Source organism: Danio rerio, chromosome 5 (genome assembly GCF_049306965.1).
Source record: "Danio rerio strain Tuebingen ecotype United States chromosome 5, GRCz12tu, whole genome shotgun sequence".
NCBI classification, from domain to species: domain Eukaryota; kingdom Metazoa; phylum Chordata; class Actinopteri; order Cypriniformes; family Danionidae; genus Danio; species Danio rerio.
This window is the reverse complement of record NC_133180.1, coordinates 13,976,966-13,997,316: the sequence shown is the minus strand read 5'-3', so window position 1 is coordinate 13,997,316 and position 20,351 is coordinate 13,976,966. Positions and strand designations below refer to the sequence as shown.

Below are 20,351 nucleotides of genomic sequence, written 5' to 3'. Positions count from 1 at the left end.
GTAGGTGTTTTGATTTGTTTTGGTTGTACTTTTATTATCTGTTAAAATTTTACATTTCATTTTAGGGTTATTTTACGTACAATTTTGTGCTATTTAAATGCAGAATTACAAAATATATTATAGCCTGTATTTGTGTGTATGACACGCCCTCGTGATGATGTCACAACCATACTGTTTTTGGTCGTCCTGGTTTGGTTTCAGATTATATTTTACTGCTCGTTTTGTCAATCGAACAATATGATGAATTAAGCTGATTAGTAGTGTTCAGCAGATGGTTACGATTGTAGACAGCACACACACAATCACACATACGTTGGGCCGACGTCGGCCGAAGCTCAAAAACGTCGACCCCTTTAATTCTAATAAATGGTCGGCCAAACATACGCATGATAATTCGGTCGTGTGTTCTTGTCCCAGCTCATCCAACGTCGGCTCTGCGTCGGTTGAGGTCCAGAAGCCGATAAAGCACTTCATAAGCACGTTGTCTCGTGCCATCCGGCAACTTGGTTTACAAGTAAGTTTTCGCGTGCATATTAAATTAACCAAACGCAACATACATCATGTCTTTGCGTCGGTCGGTGCAACTTTAAATAGCCTACATAAACGCACTAAAACTGACCAAAATGCCTGCAATACAGTATTTCAATTGTTTTTTATTATGTCTTCTAGGTTAAAATCAAAGTCTGTTCTGCAAGCTGTTTAATTAAAATAAACACCTTTTTTACTGTGACATCCTAATTTTAGAAATACATGTATTCATATTTATTGCTTATTTATTTTTTTACAGTGAACTGAGGCACAAATAAAGTGTGACTTTAGTAGGCTATAAAGTACTGCAAGTACATTTAAAATATAATAGGTGCGTATATAAAACTGCTAAAGACATTTCAAATTCAAGATTTAATATAAAAAGTTATTATTTAACTTGTTTATGTAGTGATCGTGTTTATTTTTGTAAATGCTGCGTGACGTACACACGCAAGTATCATCAAAGAGCATAGAATCACCTTTAAGCTCTTGGTATCATTCAAACACTGGAGAGGGAGTTGCTATGGAAACGAGGCAATGACACTTCACCTGCAAGACAACATAACTTCTCTCATGCTGCTGTTTTCACTGTTTTCAGGCAAGTTTAGTCCCTAAAACAAAACAAATATCACATAAAACTGTTCTTCACACTTTTATTATTGGTAATTGATCTGTAGTCTGTTGAATATTCATGTTATATAAATGGTTAGTCTTCGGAAAAAGTCGGTTAGCATCTTAGCACCGATAACGTTTAATTTTGGGCTACCATTGCGATAACTTAACTTTACTGAGCTCTTTTTATACTTGTCTATTAAAGTTTTGGCTTTTTATTCTTCATGTATAGGTGAGAGGTTTTGTCAATGTTTTATTGAAAAAGAGTCTACTTTGCTACGAGCACAACTAACTGCTACATGTACAGTAAGCACCAGATAAAATGCGATGTTTATGAAAAATGCTGGTTGAAATAAGTTATTGGTCAAACGGACTGCTCTTACTTACAATTTGATGGTGGATTTAACCTGTTTACGCCTTTTTACTTCGGTCAGTCGTTCTTACAATTCCAGCATACTTTCCCGCCAAAACTTCGTCGCGTTTTTAATGAAATTGCAACTGAAAATTAAACATAATAACATTTCTGAAAGACTCAATACTTCCTCATGGTGTTCATGATATTAATTCAACAGTTTTTGAAGGAAAGTGTTCAATGTAAATAGCGTGAATATAAGAAAAGTTCCAATAAGTTGTTCCAAACGGTTAAGTCGTTAACGTTTTATACAAAAAGGAAACCTCAACCTGTGACGCCTATATTAAATACAATAGTAAATAGTTATCTGTTAGCCTATATGTGTACGTTTATAGCCGATAATTTTAGGTTTCGCATATTTTACCTGCATGTAGTGTTTGTAGCTGCTTGTAAGTGATTTGTAAGTGATGTGTGGAGTTTGCATGTTCTCCCTGCGTTCGCGTGGGTTTCCTCTGGGTTCTCCAGTTTCCCCTACCGTCCAAAGACATGCGGTACAGGTGAATTGGGTAGGCTAAATTGTCCGTAGTGTATGAGTGTGTGTGTGAATGTTTCCCAGAGATGGGTTGGCTGGAGGGGCATCCGCTGCGTTAAAATATGCTGGATAAGTTGGCGGTTCATTCCGCTGTGGCGACTTCGGATTAATAAAGCGACTAAGCCAACAAGAAAAAAAAAATGAATGAATGTTGATTAACAATTTTTCTTTGATGATAAGGTTGTAAAGCTCTAAAAGTAACAGGTTTGAGAATCGAGATAACCCTACTTTTATTGTTTTCCCAGAAGATGGCGCCATAATATAGTCCATATATTATATATTCAGTCGCAAATCCTAACCATTAAATCTACAGCGATTAATTTAATATAGTACCTAGACAATAATTAGCACACAATAACTACATCTCCAGTTGAATCTGTAGCTAGATTTTGATCACAAATGGAGCTTTAAAATTGACATTTTTGAGATTTAAATGACAATTTGTATTTTTGGGCTGCCCACATGAAAAAAATATTATTTTTCTTTGATGACAAAGTTGCATTGCTAAAGGTAACAGGTTTGAGAATCGAGATAATCCTACTCCTATTTTGTTTTCCCAAAAGATAGCGGCATTATATAGTTCATCCATATAGCTAGTCGCAAATTCTAACCATTAAATCTACAGCGATTAATTTAATATTGTACCAAGACAATATTTAGTGTACAATATCTACATCTGGAGTTGAATCTGTTGCTAGGATTTGATCACAAATGGAGCTTTAAAATTGACATTTTGGAGATTTTAATGACAATTTGTATTTTGGGGCTGCCCACATGACAAAATTACCATTTATTTGATGACAAAGTTTTATTGCTAATGGTAACAGGTTTGAGAATAGAGATAACCCTACTTTTATTTTGTTTTCTCAGAAGATGGCGCCATAATATAGTCCATCCATACAGCCAGTCAAAATCTAACGATTAAATCAGGGATTCATTTAATATTGTACCTAGACAATATTTAACATACATGTACATCTAGAATTTAATATGTAGCTAGGTTTTAATCACAAAAGTGGCTTTAAAATTGACATTTTGGAGATTTTAATAACCATTTGTATTTTAAGGCTGCCCACATGACAAAATTACAATATTAATTTATAATAAATACTATTGTATTCGAACCATACTATAATAAAGTACTCAATATAGTAAATATAGGTAAATATAGGTCTGTGGTAACACAACAACAATGCTAATAATTATGTGTTGTAATAAACATCAGTAATAAACAAATTACACAATACTGTACTGTTTTCTACAACTATATAAATTATACACCACATTTTACTGTAGTAAATACTACAGTATGCTTCTTATTATGAAATAAACATTAATAAGAGTTATAAAAACTATAATATACTCAGTATACTGTAATAACCTTCACTGTATTAAAATCACTATAAAGTATTGACTACAAATTACTATAGTATTTTATATGTGGGTGCACTGTGATTCTCAGTATATAACCTTACACTGAATGACATTTGAATGGGTGTCTTGTGTAAAACATAGTATGTTAATCTTATTTGGATGCTTTTTTTTTCTCCACCAATTTTCCTATTATGCAAGGCATGGCTATCATTATGCACTCAATATGATTTCATTGCCCATTCTGCACATTTATTGCAGCTGTTTGTTGACGTAGATTATATAGGAAAGCTGTTAACCGGTTGTCAGTATTACCCATCAGGGCTGCCTTGACGCAGTGCCATATTCTGCATCACATAAGCAGAGCCACAGGATTTAAATAACTCTAAAGCTCACCGTTGCACTATTCATAATAAAAATTAATAGCTGGATTGAGTATCCAGACGGAGAGATGGATGAAGTGTAGCCATGAAAACTCACTTCTCACAGGGTCAAGTGAAGAGCCATGAAAAACACTCCAGAGAAGACAAGCATTTAGGTTACATCATAAAGGTGATGGAGGGCCGACGGTGCGAATGACCAGCAAATTGAAGTGTCTGGGGTTGCAGTATTACGTGAAACACTTCTGTGCATGGGCAGACCGAGAGAATGCATCTGAAATTTGCCTTCATAAAGTCACCTTGGATGCAAAAATGATCCGAGAGGCAATTTCAGCAGCACAGAGAAAGCACACACGATATCATTTGTCATTAGCAGTTAATAATTGCACATTTATTTTCCCATTTCAATTCATTTAACGTAAGAAAAATTATGTTTGGATATTCAACAAACATTTGGAGATAGATATAAGAGGTGAAGACTTTATGAGAATGAACAAAATGGGTTTTTAAATAGACAAGCAATTAACAATTCCAAATAATAATGATATTAAAAGTGCTGGGTTGTCCATATTTGACCCAACGTTGGGTTACAGTAATCTAGCATGTTATACAGTGTTCATTTTAAGTTTCAGGTATATTTACATATAGCTGTTAGGATTAATTGTACAGGAATGTACTGTTTTTCCTCCCTTTATACTACATAAGATCATTCTAAATAATAACTAATGCAGATTACGCACAATTCTTTTAACAAAAATTTGGCTAAAATATGGACCAACCCAACTGTTAGGTTCAATACTTCTTCATTCAGTGTTTAACCCGACCAATGGGATTGTCATAAGAAAAATGACGTTTGGATATTCAACAAACATTAGGAGGCAGTATAAGAGGTGAAGACTAACTGAGAATGAATATAATGTGTCCTTAAAGTCAAGCAATTAACAATTCCAAATAATGATATTAAAAATGCTGGGTTGTCCATATTTGACCTAAAATCTAGCATTTATTTAGTGTTTATTTTAGGTTGGTATACATATAGCTGTTATGATTAATTGTACAGGAATGTGTTGTATTGCCACCATTTATACTACATAAAATAATCAAAAGTAATAATTATTATAAATTGCACACAATTCTTTTAACACAAATTTGGGTAAAATATGGACCAACCCAACTGTTAGGTTAGTTTTTCTTCATTCAGTGTTTAACCCAACCAATGGGATATTTACAAGAAACAAGATGTTTGGAAGTTTAACAAACATTTGGAGATAGATATAAGAGGTGAAGACTAACTGAGAATGAATAAAGTGGGTTCTTAAATAGGCAAGCAATTAAAGTTGGGTTACAGTAATCTAGCATTTTAAACAGTGTTCATTTGAAGTTAGATTTACATATAGCTGTTACCATTACAGGAAGCTATTGTATTTCGTCTCTTTATACTACATAAGATCATTATAAATAATATAAATTACACACAATTCTTTTAACATAAATTTTGTGTTCAAAAAGTTTAATATTTCGTCATCCAATGTTTATCCAACTATAAGATTTTTGCCAGATTTGGGTATAAAGAATTGTGTGTCATTTATATTAATTATTATCTTATTGGAAATACAATAAAATCCTGTACCAACTAATGCTATACCAGCATTGTGTAAATATAACTGAAATTTTTAATGAACACTGTAAAAAAATGATTTATTTTAACTTTTTCTAACCCAACATTGGGTAAAATGTGGACAAACTAACCTCTGAGTACATTTTTTTTTTATTATATTTAAATTACACGTTTAACCCAATGTTTGTGACACAACATTAGGTTACAACAATCCAGCATTTGTAAGTGTGTTCATTAAAATAAAATATATAGAAAACATTTTATGCAAGCTATTTTGTAATGGGGTATTTTGCTGTCTCTTTATTAAAGATTTTTAATACCTAAACTAAAATAAATTCAATTATTCGATTCAATAGTAAATTCAATTAAGATAAAAGGACACATTCTACTGATGGGGTAAAAAATAAAGCTGTATCCCACTATTAATTTAATTTAATCAATCCAGCATTGGGTTTGTCCATATGACCCAACATAGGGTAAAACAACCCAGCATTTTAAGTTTTAGCTCTTTTGGAATTTGACAGACTTAAAATAATAATAATAAACAACAAAAAGACCTGTATGAAAATATTAATAGCCTTAAAATTATTCAATTTTATTAGCTATATATTTTTTCGATAGTCTACAGAACAAACCAACATTATACAATAACTTGCCTTATTACCGTAACCTGCCTAGTTAACCTAATTAACCTAGTCAAGCTTTTAAATGTCACTTTAAGCTGTATAGAAGTGTCCTGAAAAATATCTAGTCAAATATTATTTGTTGTCATCATTGCAAAGATAAATCAGTTATTAGAAATGAGTTATTAAAAGTATTATGTTTAGAAATGTGTTGAAAAAAAAAAAGTTAAACAAATTGAGGACAAAAAAATAAACGGGGGCAAATATTTCTTGCTTTAACTGTATATATTATTTCAATAAGACATGATAGGAAACAATTTAACAACATTTTCAATAAAAAAAGATATATCTTTGTCATTTCTATTCATTTTTATTAGACAAACTAACTTTACCCACAAACGTCTCTGTCGGATCAGAAAAAAAGCTTTTTTAGGAGTGGGATGAAAGCTAATTTTAAAGAGCATAGAAATTCCTGATGTTATAGCTCTCATAACAGTGGGAAAAATGTTTTGGACTTACAGTTATGTAATATTCCGAAATAAATTAAAAGTAATTCATTAAAAAAACCTGTTGTCAATGACCTAAGTTAGCCATCAATATTCTTAACCACACCCCTCTTACCATTTAAGGTTATGAGCAAAAAAGCCCCGCCCCCTACTCGATATTCAGTTTTAGTGGGTTATATGCACAGCTAGTGTTTTTCAAAATTAATATTAATAATTAATGTGGCCTTTTACAGCATTGTGGTTTTAATTTCATTACAATACATTTGGTTAAATAGACTTAAGCATTAATTTGGCTGTTCAAGCATAAAACGAGATGAAAAACCGCGCTAGCACAGTCATGATCAGCAGGTGTGCGCAGAAACTCCATTGATAATACTTGGGTAAAATAAACTCCTATTTTAAAAGACAGAGGCAGCATGGTGATGCATTGGGTAGCACAATCGCCTCACAGCAAGGTCGCTGGTTTGAGGTCCGGCTTGGTCAGCTGGCATTTCTGTGTGGAGTTTGCATGTTCTCCCCATGTTGGCGTGGGTTTCCTCCGGGTGCTCCGGATTCCTCAAGTCCAAAGACATGTGGTATAGGTGAATTGGCTAAATTAAATTGTCCGTAGTGTATGTGTGTGATTGAGTGTGTATGGATGTTTCCCAGTGATGGGTTTCAGCTGGATGGGCATCCGCTTCGTAGAACATATGCTGGATAAGTTGGCGGTTCATTCCGCTGTGAAGACCCCAGATTAGTAAAGGGACTAAGCCAAAAAGTAAATGAGTGAATGAATATTAATGACATGGCGAGGGAAATGTAATTTAATTCATATTGTATAGCTATCAGGCAGTGAAGATCACTTATTTTTACAGAAATCAGACCTTAAATGTGACAAATTTACAATGGAAAGACCTGAGACTGGCTGGCTGAAAATAAAAGTGCGTGCAAATACAAGTACATCAACATACTGAAATAAAGGTTTCAGCAACCTCCGATTCACTCAGAATATAAAGATTTTACACTAAAACAGCACTGTGTTGTGCATATAATAAACCTATAATACACAAGGCAAGCAAAACAAACAATACTGCATTTAATACAATTTAAATAAGACAAAAACCAAACAGTTTAATTATTGAATGCTTTCTTTGCTTTTATTTTTAAAGACAAGTACATGGCAGGTCAAAATCAAACAAACAGCAATGTATGGACATATAAGTGCTCTGCGAATCAGCTGAGTGAGAGCGAGCCTTTGAGATTAGCCATAGGTGTCTGTGTATGTGTGTGTGTTTGCTGGTCTGGTCCAGTGGACTGATGCCCTTTCATTATTGCACTGCTTTGCTGCAGCTCCCACAGTAGTGCAACAGGGAAAGAGTGTCAGGCAACAGACATCAATAATAAAAAAAAACATGCATCGTAATATAGGGCTCTCACAAAACAGCCATTTTCAAGCACTTTCAACAACGGGATGGAAAAAAAACCCACACTTGTTCAACATCCTTTGAAAATACACCTGTCAGTCTCTGAGCGACAAATGAAAAGCTTTACCGTCATCTCTCTCTATTTAAATCATGGCCATTCTTCAGATCTCTGTACTGTAACACACGCAGAATCACTCAAGGTGAACCTATTGATTATGGGATTATGATGACATGAACTAAATGATAACTGCACTAAGAGCTAGATTTTTGTTGTACTGATGCATTGAATAAGGAAATGCTGCTTTTGACTGGTTTTACATCGATTTACTGTTAAGACTTAACTGCACCATAGGAGTATTTAAAGTATATTAATGAAAAGTACGTTTGGTTTATGTTCAGCAGTCAATGGTAAAGGTTTTATTTACACGTGAAGCAATAGACGCTTAAAAGAGTTACAAAAAGGATGATTATCAAACATTTTTGCTATGATTTACAGCAGACACCTAGTAAAATGTCTCCGTAAATATCAGTCATATTTAAAACAGGATTCATTTGATTACATATTAAAAGCCACAATTTATGGATCAGAGTGCAGGCCTAAAATACTAATAAGTTGTCATTTTATATCTGAATATTATCCTTCAAACCACTAGGTTTTACTAATTTGTCAACAATTATATTTAATAATTTATTTTCCTTCAGCTTAGTCCCTTTATTAATCAGGGGTCCCCATAGCGGAATGAACCACCAACTTATCCAGCATATGTTTTACACAGCGGATGCCCTTCCAGCTGCAACCCATCACTGGGAAGACAACAATTACAAATAGTATAAATTGTACATTTTAATAACATTCAATTTTATTATATTTTCTTTGTGTTGTTTTATTAATATGTATATTGTTTTATTCTGTTGCATTGTTACATGACAATGGAAAATAGTTACACATCTAATTTTAGTCACAAAAATCATTTGAAACAAATATAGAAACTTTTCCCCATGTACAGCATAAATTAGTACACCTCACACAAATCTATCCTTTTAAATGAATTTTATAGTAATATTACAATATTTTATTTGTGCATATACAGTGCGCTCGGCATAACTGAGTACAGTCCATAGTGAAAATGAATATTTTGATCCATTTCCCATATTTTGATCACAAAAACTAGTAGCCCAGATGTTAGGGAATTTTTAAAAATAATTTTACACAAAATAATAATAATAATAATAAGTATATATATTAAATTTAGTTGAAATTTTTGAGTTTATATTTGCTATATTTCGTTTTAATTAAATGTATTATCTTTCTATTTTTAAAAGACATTCTGTACCAAATATATTATCTCAATGAATATATGATATATAATATATGAATAGAACTATTTATACACATAACTATTGTGTTTATGTTTTATATATATTTATATTGTTTTAAATTTGTTTTTGTTGATGAATGCATTCTAATATATCTTCTATATTCACTATGATTTGGATAAGAAATGTAGATTTTCAAAATAGGACGTACACATATATAGAATTACTATTATATTTATTATTATTATTATTATTATTTTACTTTGTTTTTAATTTTTTTTATTGCAGACACTTAAACCTCATCTTTGTAAAACAGTTTGGACATTTGCGTTTACTATATTTTACAATTTAAGTGTGACCAATGCCAAAAATCAAAAACGTTGACTAACAGTTAATTTCATTTCATTTCCATCTCTTTTTAATCTCTTTACTCATCAGAGGTTGTCACACAGGAATGAATTGCCACTAACTGTTCAATAAAACCTAAAATTAAAATATTAAAATAGATAATTAAGGCCAACAGAGAAGCAAAGGTTTCTGAGCTCTATTCTAAAGTCTAGGAGTCATTTATTCCTGACAATACGGGGAAAGTAACATAGTAACCACATGCATGTTGAGGAAATATGAGTATTATTAAAAACACAAAAGACGACAAGTGTTTCTATTTCTAAAGACGCTCGGGAAATAAACTATTATTTTAATAAATATATCCATTTAAAAAATCAGTTTTTTTCAAATGCACCAAAATACATTGGCTATATTCACTTAGAAATGGATACAAATTTTCATTATCAAGATGGGATGTACTCATATATGCTGAGCACTGTAGATTGTAATTAGTATTGTTATTATATCTTATTACTTAGTTTTTATTTTTTTTATTTAGATGCAGACACTAAAATCTCATCTTTGTAAAACAGTATGGACTTACTATATAAATTACGATTTAAATTTCACCCATCATCCATATCAGAAACGTTGACTAAGAGTTACTAACAAATCGAAAAATATTATGGCCAAAAGAAGGCAAAGGTTTCTGAGCTCTATTTTAAAGTCTAGTACAAGTCTAGTGGAGTCATTTATTCCCATTGACCTGAGAATACAGGAAGGTAACAGCATGGTAACCACATGCATGTTCAGGAAATATGAGCATTATCAAAAACACAAAAGACGACAAGCAGAAATAACAGACTTCCACTTTACAGATACAATGCAGGGTTGAAATTAAGTCTATATGTTATAACTTAAATTACTCGCGAAAACAGCATGTTCTTTGACCTAATGATAGAATTCCTATTAGCTTTAAAAACGTGAATGGCATGATTCACTTTAAGTTTGCATTGCTGAAAGCAAGCCTACCATATACAACCACATCAAAATATTTGTGGGCCGTTAAGTTTTAATATTAAACAGGTGTTATTTATCGTGTTTCAAATGCAATTGTTTAGAGCCCTACAAGAAGAGAAATTGAGATCTTGTCAAGCCTTTGCATGAAATCACTGCACATATGAATAAAAATGACAATCCTTCAATGTTTGCTGATATTGCAGATTAGCCTTAAAGTCAAGACCCTATAAGCAATATTGCACTACTCCATAAACAGTGAGAAAAGCAGAGGCAATATTGATAGGGTCTCGCCTGCAAGATGCATTTATCATGATAATCAGGAAGCACTTTGGGGGGGATAACACGGCTCTGGAAAACACACGATCTGGGAATTTACAGACTGAAAATGGTTCCTGCTCTACAACACATGATATGCAATCCTCTTTGTGACATCTGACCCTTCACAGTGAGGAACAGCCTACAAACAAATCAGCCAAAAGTCAATGGTACAAAGCAGAAGTGCGTTTATTTACCTGCTTAAATAGACAGTGGGTATATATATATATATATATATATATATATATATATATATATATATATATATATATATATATATATATATATATATATATATATATATATATATATATAACACACTCAAAAAATTATGTTTGCTCTTTGTTCAGACTATTTATTTCAAATAAGCTCAAACAACAAAGGTTTTTTGGAACAACCTAATTGGTTTAAGTTCAATCCAGTTAAAAGAATTAAAACTGAAAACTTAATTCCTTCATGTTGCCCCAATACAAATCGATCATGTGTATTTTTACAGTGTAATTACCTTCAAATTGAATGACAGAAAGAAAGTATTAAGACTGATGACGTATAATCATACATGGGTTTCTGATGCGACATTGCATTTTCACTCTCACACGACAAAAATGAACATAATTAGTATGGTCTTCATTTTAATGCAGTAAATGGTTAAACATTTTTGTCTTGCACCTCTTTTTTAGTCAAATCTCAAAGCTGCAGTTATGCAAGCATGGTTTAATAAATTACAACACTTAGAAATTTAAAAGAAAGTCATAAAATCATTAATAAATATTTCATATTCACACACACTGAAAAAAAATGTTTGCTTTTTGTTCAAACCATTTATTTAAAATGAGCTGAAACAACACAATTCTTGAGTTTTTGGGACCACTTAATTTTTTATAAGTTCAGTCCACTTATATTTGTTAAAATTATTAAGTTAACTTTATTCAATACAAATCTATTGTTTAACCCAGCATTTTTACAGTGTAATTAACTTAAAATTGAATGCCCTTTTGCAAAGAAATTAAGACTGATGTATAATCATACATGTGTTGTTGACGTGACATTGGATTTTCAGTCAATCAAACATGACACAAATTATTTAATTAATATTGTTTTCAATTTAAATGCAGTAAATGCTTAAACAATTTTTTGTCTTGGTCCTCTTTTTTTTTGCCAAATCTCTAAACTGTCCGATGGTGTAACTGTTTCAAGCATAGTTCAATAAATTACAACACTTAGAAATTAAAAAGAAAATCGTAAAATCATTAATAAATACCTCATATACAGTTGAAGTCAGAATTATTAGCCCCCCTCTTATTTTTTTCTCCCTAATTTCTGCTTAACGGAGAGAAGATTTTTTTTTCAACACATTTCTAAACAATAGTTTTAATAACTCATTTCTAATACTTGATTTATTTTATCTTTGCCATGATGACAGTAAATAATATTTGACTAGATATTTTTCAAGATACTTCTTTACAGCCTAAAGTCACATTTAAAGACTTAACTAGGTTAATTATGTTGACTAGGCAGGTTAGAGTAATTAGGCAAGTTATTGTGGTTTGTTCTGTAGACAATCAAAAAAACATACAGCTTAAAGGGGATTATAATTTTGACCTTAAAATTGGGTTTAAAAATTAATAATTGCTTTTCTTCTGGCTTAAATAAAACAAATAAGACTTTCTCCAGAAGAGAAAATATTATCAGACATACTGTGAACATGTCCCTGCTCTGTTAAAAATCATTTGGGAAATATTAAAAATAAAAATAAGAGGAGCTAATAATTCTGAATTCAACTGTATATATACACACACCCCCCCAAAAAAGATGTTCGCATTCAAAATAGTATTTAAAATAAGCTAAAACAACAGTTCTTGATTTTTTTTTTGGGAAAACTTAATTTTTTTAAGGTTCGATCCAATTCAATTTGTAAAAACTATTAAGTTAATTTAATACAAAACTATTGTTTAACCCAGCATTTTTAGTGTAATTACCTTGAAATTGAATGTCCATTTGCAAAGACATTAAGACTGATGTATATTCATACATGGGTCATTAACATAAGGTTGCATTTTCACTGTCACACGTGACAAAATGTATATAAGTAGTATTGTCTTTATTTAAATGCAGGTTAAGGTTTGTTATAAAGCTGCTGCATTATTAAATTTTTAGCCAAATCTCAAAACTATTCTATGGTGTGCCTGCCTCAAGCACAGTTTAATAAATTACAACACTTTGTAAATCATAAAGTCAATAATAAACACCTCAGGCCTAATTTTATGAGTGGCTGTTTTAGTAAATGGCCATTTTTGTCCATATATATCCAAAAACACAAGAGGTTGTTACATTTTGTCACTGAAAGTCCACTGGTGTGACAAGATATGCTACTTTTAAATCAGGCAATTCCACTGAAGACCTTAATTAGTTGAAGGACCCCATTCAAGATCATGTGACTGAAGCGCTTGTGAAGCCCATGATGTGCACCTGTTAAGTTTATGTCAGAATTTTTCACACATTATTTACATAAAATTGTTAAGTTTTGTTGTCCTTTGGTGTCACACCCCTATTTACTGAAAATGTCTTAACAAGCCTGGCAAGTAGTGGAAAAAATGATAATTTTATTCATTTTTTTATTTGATATAAACAGCACTATATGAATATAAGTGTCCAACAATGTGCAGTGCTCAGCATAAGTACACCCCTCAAAAATATCTCTCTTAAATTCATATTTCGAATAGGAAGCTATACAAAATTATATTTGTGCATATTCATTAGATCAGTCAGTACTGAAGCCAAATCTGGAGCTTATCTAACTAAATAACTTGCGATAAAAGTCCAAAAACTAGTACAGCCAAATTTTTATGTTAGAGAAAAATATTAAATACTCAATTTTAAAAGAGGAAAAATTAAGAGAAGCAAAAAAGAATTGAAAAATTTAGTTGAAATTTTGTAGTTTGTAATTTTTTGGCGATAATTTGCTTGAATTTAATTGTATTATCTTTCAATTTCTAAATATGTTTGGTGACTAAAATAATATTTTAATAAATATATTTGTTAAATAAATCTGTTTTGTTTAAATGCACCAAAATACATTGCCTATATTCACTAAGAAATGAATAAAAATATTCATTTTCAAAATGGGCTGTACTCAATTATGTTGAGCACTGTAGATAAATGACTGACACTCTTTGTGTATTATTTAGAGCCATTTACTCACCAACAAGCCCAGCAAGTAGTTAAGAAAATAATATATAATTCACAATTTCACATAAAATAAATAGTAATATATGAAGATAATTGTAGATAAATGATTGACACTATTTGTATATTATTTAGAGTATATTATTCACCAACAAGCTCGGCAAGAAGTGGAGAAAATAATAAATTATTCACAATTTCATATAAATTAAATAGCGCTATATGAAGATAAGTGTTGATAAATGGTTGACACTACTTGTATGTTATTTAAAGTACATTACTCGCCAACAAGCCCAGCAAGTATTGGAACAAATATATTATTCACAATTTCATATAAAATAAAGAGTGCTATATGAAGACATGTCCAATAATGTAGATAAATGACTGACATTCTTTGTATATTATTTAGAGTATATTTGAAATATATATATATATATATATATATATATATATATATATATATATATATATATATATATATATATATATATATATATATATATAAGCCAAAAGAATTCATAGCCAATGACCCTTTATAAATGCATGTTCTCAAACAACAGACTTCAAACTACATGTTTTTTTCTACAAAAACACTTTTACTGCCTGTATTTGTTAATTACCCATATAATAAACATCTCTGCTCTGTCTCTTTTTTATATACATCACATTTAGCATTTAAAAAAAAAGCTTCTTAAAAACAATCATATTTCCAAGATAACTACAATAAACGCATGCCATTAATAAAGACATCAGTTCTTCTATAGTTGTGCTTGTGGACTGACTCAGGCTTTCAGATGTGAATGGAGGCATATTGTAGGCCCTTTGGTTATCTGCGTCCAAAAGCAGTCTTGGTGCTTTGCAATTCTTCGCATACCAGCTTCTGCCTTGGAGTTAACGACATGCTCCAACAGGATGTTTTTTTTCTCCTTTGGGAATTTCGCATTGAACTCACATGCATGATCTTACTTGCCCCCCTCGGTAATAAAACACGTTAAACAATTTACCAATCAAGTTACATGCAGTGAAAATGTGGAATTATGAGAATAGGGCGAGAAAACGGCGCCCTTAACGTGTGTATAATAGAGGGACCACACTAGTAGTGTCTGCAGGATAAAAACAATACGCGCTGTTAAATTATGTTACTATGAAAATATGCCGAATTCGTATTAACGTTGCGTATTTATATTCTTCAAAGCCTACGTAAGATAAAGAATTAGTTACTATCTGCAGGTAAAAGCAAACTTACCACCAAAAGGTGCCTTCAAATGAAGCTGCAAAGCTGTCTAGTTCAGTGCTGGACCAGGATCATGAGAACAGAGGAGCTGTAGTAGGCCTCAGTATGCTATATAGTGCCTTATGAATACGCTGCGCATGCGCGTTGCGGTATTTAGCGCAACATTCCTCATACACCCAGTTCAGACCGGTGAGTGTCAATTTTACCTTCTACTTTGAAAACGCAGTATATAGGCTATGAGTCAACGTCACATGTTTGACACGATGAAAAATCTTGTTTAAGACCAAGTAGCTTATATCAAGCTCCAAAGTTGCCATGCTTTTTTTCCTTTTTACTAAAATGTGGCGTATCCATACATTTAAATGTAATTTTTCTTAGGGTGCTCAATGTGTGCGTGAAAGTAGCCTAAACATCAAATTAATAAATACAAATTTCTTGGGACGTTTTCTGTGCTCTTTTCGTATGGTTAGGCCTCGAACGAATGTAGCCTACATAAAACTTTTTTTTAATATAAAATCACATGTATTTTAAAAACCTGAGTGATTGTCTAGTTCAAACGATTCATCTCTGTTTTTTCTAGTCATTTGACAACAATATTACTCATGTTGGTTACACTATTTATAGGGATATTTACTCAATCTGTTGTTAGAACGCACGATATAATAACTATAGGCCTACCAGTTTATTTATGCAAAATCTGATTTTATTAAAATAATTTCAGTCGTTGTATATAGACTAAATTATACAAGACGCACATTTTCCATATTTAAAAATAATAATAATCAAGTCAGGAGTAAATAGGCCTGTACTTCATTTTTTCTTTCTTTTCTGTAGTCACTTGATAACAAAATGGTTTCCAAATATTGGTTGGGATAAGAAATAATAATAAAGGACTATTCAAGACTACGGCAATAGGCCTACTGATTTTGATAAAACTGTTATGAGCCATTATATTAACGTTTAATCGTCAAAAATTAACTTCGTTTGAACAAATTAAACAAAAACACGTGGTTTTAATAAACTGCAGTCTAACTGAGATTTTACATTATAGTCTCAATTTTTCATGTCACATGACAACGAAATGGTTCCTACATGGGACATTATTATTAAATAAATAATCCAAAACGACTACACCCGAATATTAATAATAATACTGATTTGTTACAATTATTTTCGCCATTAAATTATTTTTTAAATTTTACAAATATTCTAATATCAAAAATAAATAGACCTATATTTAAATAGTGTTCTAAGAAGACATTTGGGGGTGTCTAAAAAAAGCCCTTTTAGCATTTAATTTTTCATTAGCCTATTATTTAAAGAAATGTAGCCTATACGGCACGCCATTGACTCGTACATAGGCGCCTATACGCAAGTGTGTATTGCGCCTATTCACACACACACACACCGAACTGCTTACGTATAAGCAACCAATTGATGACCTTTTTATGGGCAGACGTCCACTCTTTTGATGAGACAACCAAAAAGTCCAACTTGCATAACCTTACAGATACTGACCATGAGTAAAATGTCACTATGGGCGACCTACCCTCCTCACATTCCCTCCCTTTCCTCCCCTCTTGGAAAGGGACCTGCCCCCTACATTCCTTACAAATAGTCCCATCCCCCACCGATCTGGCTCAAACAAGAGAATCATCCCTTCCTTCTGCCTTCTGGAAGAGCTCCTTCATTATAAATAAAAATCTAAATATATTGTAACACACCTACCAGCTCTGCATATTATGGGTAGATCGTAACACTAGTGGTTCTTTATGTTTTGCATCAAACTGCACAATTCCAACGACACTAGTACATATTTCGGTGTGAGTGTAAATAATAATGATAATAACAATAATAATTATAAATGTTTAGCGCCGAATATAAAAATAGCTCAACTTTCTGATTTTGAAATACAAATATATAAGTGCAAAGCAGTTGCACTCTGATTGCATGTAAATTAAAAATAAATAAATCATCAAACACTCAAAATTATATATTACATTTTACATTAGGAATGTAATAGCTCCCCCAAAAGTAGGTAATTGAGAAAGTAAAAAATTCAACACACATATTTAGCATATTTAAAGCTGAAAGGGACAGTAATTAAACTTTAAATAAACATCATAATGAATCATATTTAGTGTTTTATAAACATTTAGTGCGCTTGTAACATTTACGCATCGACAAAAAAACAAACATTTACAATGCGTTATTTACGTTTGCTGGGTATAATTCACTGCTTTTTTTGCACCTCGCTGTCAGCAGGCCTCATACAGAAGTTCCCGAAATATGCAAAAGGTTGAGAAACTCACTTCAAAGCATTGTTGGAGTGTTACTTAATCGAACACGTGGTTTTCAATGCAAACGAAGACGACCTCAGTCGTACAAAATGTTCTTTCGAAGGAGGCGTGGTCTGTGGGCATTTTCAAATAAGTGGAAAAACCTGGTGTCACAGATATACCATAGGTCAAAATCTGCAGTTCACACGCCTGCTGCATGCGCTGCAACAATGCTGTTAAGCATGGAGGACATCCAATATCGCAGCACACATCTGGGCCCATGCATCTAGGTGGTCTAGACTCTAGTTGAAATATTATTGAATACGCCCTTAACCATACACCGCTCTCCCCAGCTCTGTATAGTGGGTGAGTAGGCGAAAGCCGAATGCAATGACAATACTATTGCACTGCTTGATTAGATGGTTCAGTAGTGCAACATCGTCAAAGCAACAGACCTTAGCACAGCCGAAAAGCATGGGCCATCTTTCAACAGGCCTCGAATAAGTTAAAAGGGCCGAAATCTTTCCTCTTAGTTGCATTTTAGTCGAGTAAATATATGAAATAGTATAAATATTAACCAATTAGCCATGCTTGACGTTAGTAAATAAATCTACACGACTGTTTAATCATCAGCGTAAAAGTATTACGCTTTATTTTATTTTACGCAAGCCAAGCGCGTCTGCATGCATGTTGCCTTATATAGTAGGCCAAGTATACATGCTTATTCTATATTTGAGCAGCGACATGGTTTATACGCCCTAATGCTATTTTACAGAATCAATTAAATTACACCTGTTATATTAATAACAAATTTTAGACCGACATAAAGACGAATTGAGGGTGGGAGAACTTGAAAGGGGAGGGGTGGAGGTTACTTTTCTTTCTTTCCTCTTTTTTTGTCAGCCAATGCCCTTTTAATATTGCACTGCTCATCTGACTGCACAGTAGTACAACAGAAAAAGGGCCCTGGTCAACAACAACAGTAAAGAAACTGAACGCATTATGCTTTAAACTGATTTATCAAAATGACGCGTGCCTAACAGAGCCAGCAATTAGCATAGAAATCTCTGATTGTGGTCTAAATCAAACGATGTTATTTTAACAATTTAAGCAGTTCGTGTTACGCTCAAGTCTAAAATAAATCTGGCGTAATGGAGGGCAAACATTTACAACAAATTAAAAATCTTCAAACCTTCCAACTGAAGCATGCTGATTGTTGTTAAGCTGAGGAAAACAACACACATGTATTTAAACAAAACCAAGCAAGATCTGGCTTACATTTACCAGCAATTGTTTCTTTTCTTTTCTTACACAAATTCAGCATAAATAAATAAATAAAAAAATAAATATCGTTGAACACGTCGCTTTGGAGACACAAGGAAGAGAGGAAAATAGGGCAAAGAGCACATTCCGCGATTCTGTATATGAGAAACCTTCGTTTAATACGTATTATTTTTTTCTTCTCTGCCAAGGTGGCAATTTGAAACCCCCCTGGTTAGGGGACAAGGTGAGGGGGGGCGGGGGCTCCTTAAGGTTGTTATTTTCAATGCATACATTAGTGGTTTGGACACTTGGGTGGGAAAACACGGATTTTTTTTTTTCCTAAAACAAGCAATTAGTCTATTTTGGGCTGAGATGTGGAGATTAATCCGAACTGTACTTTTTTTAAGATTACACACATTAAGAAACACACATTTATGCAGAACCTCGTGCAAACATCCAGTGCAATTTGACACATTAATTGAAACAGAAATTAAAACAAAAATTTCCCCCAACACAACAAACACACACGCAAAGCCTCGATTTAAATGCATTCAACAATGTATCAAAAACACAGCAGTTGCACCAAAATTACAATGGTGAAAATACAATTTAGTCTCTGTTGAAATTAATTTCAACCTGCTTCTGCTATATATATTTTAAAATTCTCTTTCACATGGGTTTACATGTATTTGTATTGCCCTACTTTATTACAAATGCACATATATAGACTGCATAGAGAAAAGAAAAGGAAAACACGTGGAAAATACATATTAGGTTTTCAGAGCATTTAGCAAGTTAATCATTGGCTTCTTGGGGGATATGGTGAAGTTGCATGCTTTACATGAATTCCTCGGACTAAATCCCCAACCAGGTGGCTTCAACAGATCAACACTGATGACAATAGATGAGAAAGAAAGGAAACTGCTCTCTCTGACTGACTGACAGACAAGACTTCTCAAACGCGATGCCCTCCTGATATCCTCACCAGCGCGCGCGCTTCTCGTTTCTAACTACAGCCATGTTCGGGGGCTTCATTGGCACCCCATTCGTCGTTCTCCCCACCCAAGCCGACTCAACGCTGTCGTTTTTACCCCTGAGCTCCCGCCATTTCCACCAAATCACCCGGATGCTACTCACTAACAGAAAGAGGACCCCCTAAATTTCATGAATGGTACCTGGCCAAGGGAGGGACAATCCTTGAAAGCAGAAGACACCGACAAAAAGAGAAAAAGTTGGACCGAAGGGTTACAAGGCAAGGAGCGCGAATTTCTCCAAATGTCTTCGCGTTCATCCTGCTTAGCATGGTGCCATCTCGCCATGCTCGCGCGTTCTTTCTCCGCATGGTCTGAAAAATCAAAACCGTAATTTATCCATGGCAAGCCAATGGCCCTCTTTCCTCAAGACTCCATCTTTGACTAGTTGACATTC

General features: G+C 32.9%; 4 non-coding genes across 4 annotated transcripts; all 4 read right to left on the bottom strand.

Moving 5' to 3' along the window:
* Positions 1-7,868: 7,868 nt before the first annotated feature.
* Positions 7,869-7,952, bottom strand: mir130b (microRNA 130b). Its single transcript, NR_030077.1, has one exon. It is a non-coding gene; the product is annotated as a microRNA 130b (primary transcript).
* Positions 7,953-10,842: 2,890 nt separating this feature from the next.
* mir454b (microRNA 454b) lies at positions 10,843-10,958 on the bottom strand. Its single transcript, NR_030135.1, has one exon. It is a non-coding gene; the product is annotated as a microRNA 454b (primary transcript).
* Positions 10,959-18,037: 7,079 nt separating this feature from the next.
* mir301b (microRNA 301b) lies at positions 18,038-18,118 on the bottom strand. Its single transcript, NR_030126.1, has one exon. It is a non-coding gene; the product is annotated as a microRNA 301b (primary transcript).
* A 438-nt stretch (positions 18,119-18,556) lies between these two features.
* On the bottom strand, positions 18,557-18,637 carry mir130c-2 (microRNA 130c-2). The gene has a single exon (NR_030079.1). It is a non-coding gene; the product is annotated as a microRNA 130c-2 (primary transcript).
* Positions 18,638-20,351: the final 1,714 nt, after the last annotated feature.